General features: G+C 45.4%; 1 pseudogene; it reads left to right on the forward strand.

The window, feature by feature from the left end:
- Positions 1–377: 377 nt before the first annotated feature.
- LOC149248595 (phospholipase A1-Igamma1, chloroplastic pseudogene) lies at positions 378–2147 on the forward strand (annotated as a pseudogene).
- The last annotated feature ends 379 nt before the right edge of the window (positions 2148–2526 follow it).

Here is a 2526-nt window from a genome sequence, read left to right on the forward strand (position 1 = left end):
GGTAGCTGATTTTAATTGGATTGCAGATTTTAAGAATTTTGGAGATTGTAAAATTAATGGTGTAATTTGTTTCTGTACAATAAATTTTAACATATTTATAATAGTAAAATTATTTATTTAACCAATAATATTCGGATTAATTGTTTAATTTCACCTTTTATTTATCAAATTCCAAAATATTTTTATAATTTACAATCAAAATAGCCATACAGAGTAGTCAACCTGGAAACCTAGTCATACATAGTAGTAAGCTACCTGGAAACCTGAAGATTACGCGGCATAACGCGAGATAACGCGTTCACACTAATTTCATTTTTCCTTTAAAACGGCTGCTTCCGCCTTCAAATGGAGGCCGTGCTCGTTCTCTCACATTGCAATCTCTCTTCAACTCCACACAATCGAAACCCCTCTCTCCATACGCTCTCGCCATGATTCAATCGGCCCACATCTCTTTATCTCACGCTCCGCCGTTTCGTGCAACAAATCCCAGCCATATTCCGGCTGCTGCTTCTGGTGACTGCATTCTTTTCCCTGTGAAATCGATAGTGCCCAAGACTCTCGTCTGTCAGTCATCTCTAAATCTATGGAATCCTTCCAACAAACGTCCGTCCGCAAAACAGAAGCGGTGGTCGCCTATTCTCGTACGGGCGGTGGAGAAACCCCAACAGAACGTGCGCAACTCTGGTGTTTGTAAGACCGCCCAGCCACCTGATTTGTCTCTCGACATCAAGGTCGTCGACAGGCAGATTGCCCTGCAGATATTCCCCGGCGAGCACGAAAAATTTGGGACCCAAGATCCCGTGCAGGAAATTCTCCCGCTCTCGCCCAAAGAATCCCTCAGCCAGGAGAACTGGCGACAGTATCAGGGATCAGAAAACTGGGCAGGGCTTGTGGGCGATCGATTGCATCCGAATCTGAGAAGAGAAATCGTGAGATACGGCGAGTTTGCGCAGGCCACCTACGACGCATTCGACTTTGAGCCCCATTCTAAATACTCCGGAAGCTGCCGATACGGGCGACAGAAGATGTTCCACAAGGTCGGGCCGGACAACACGGGGTACAACATCACCAAGTATCTGTACGCCATGTCGGACATTCACCTCCCTAAATGGTTCGGCCGCCCATCATCCATGGACGACGATACATGGAGCAAGGACTCCAACTGGATTGGATACGTTGCGGTGAGCACAGACGAGGAGGTGAGGCGCCTGGGGAGGCGAGAAATCGTGGTGGCGTGGAGGGGGACTGTGACGCAGCTCGAGTGGATGGAGGATTTTCAGGATATTCTCCATCCCTTGGCAGAGGTAGGGAGCCTGCACGAGAATTCATCAGTGAAGGTGGAGCGAGGGTTTCTGAGCATATATACCTCAAAGGATCACAACACCAACTACAACAAGCTCAGCGCTTCCGAGCAGGCAATGAAGGAGCTCGGTCGCCTGGTGGACGTGTACACGCAGAAAGGAGAAGACGTGAGTATCACCATGACCGGCCACAGTCTCGGTGGTGCCCTCGCTGTGCTTAGCGCCTACGAGATCGCAGCGAAGGGCCTCAATTCATACAAAGCCGATCCCGACAGGACCGTCCCTGTGACTGTGTTCTCTTTCGGAGCTCCGAGAGTGGGCAACTGGGCTTTCAAAGACAGATTGGAGGCGATGGGGGTCAAGGTTCTGCGCGTGGTGAGCAAACAGGACATGGTGCCCAAGATGCCCAGGATCGTCTTGAACGAAGGGATGGAAAAATTCGAGCGACTGATGAAGCCGTTGCTTGACAATTTCCCGTGGACATACGCCCACGTTGGAGTGGAAATCAAGTTGGATCATGGACGTTCGCCTTCTCTGAAACAAAAACTCGACCCTGCAGAGTATCACAACTTGGAGGGATATCTTCATTTGTTGGATGGCTTCGACAGCTCGTGCGCCCCATTCCAAGAGGGTGCCAAACGAGACGTGGCGTTGGTGAACAAGGCTTCCGACATGGTGAGGCCGGAGCTTATGGTGCCGGGAAACTGGTACCAATTGGAGAACAAGGGCCTCGTCCGCAACTCGTATGGTAGATGGGTGCAGCCTGAACGAGATCCCGAGGATATCCCATCTCCTAACCACGTACTAGTACCAGCTGAGAAATGTCAAAATAATAATGTTGTATGAAGGGTCCTAAAAGGATTCCTTACATAGTTGTGTGTAGGGGAGATATATAATCTGTCAGTTTTGCTGAACATATAAAAACATTATTTTGGTTCCAATTTGGTCCATTCCTACTTTTCAATTATTTATTTTTAAAATTTATTTTATTATATAATTATACCGATTTTAATATTATAATATAATTGGTTTATATATAATTTTAATAAAGAAATAGGAACAATTACATCAAAATTAGTTAATTATCTAAATAAATTTCTTATTTTATTAACTAATCTCATCGCCAAGTGTTTTGGGAATAGGTTATTAATATTAAAATTTAAATGAGAGTGACATCCAATTTTTCATAATTTGTTTAATATCTTTTATATAAATTGGAAACTCA

This window comes from Pinus tabuliformis, chromosome 7, assembly GCF_031772625.1.
Source record: "Pinus tabuliformis cultivar Carrire ecotype Pingquan chromosome 7, CPIR1, whole genome shotgun sequence".
In the NCBI taxonomy this organism is placed as follows: Eukaryota; Viridiplantae; Streptophyta; class Pinopsida; order Pinales; family Pinaceae; genus Pinus; species Pinus tabuliformis.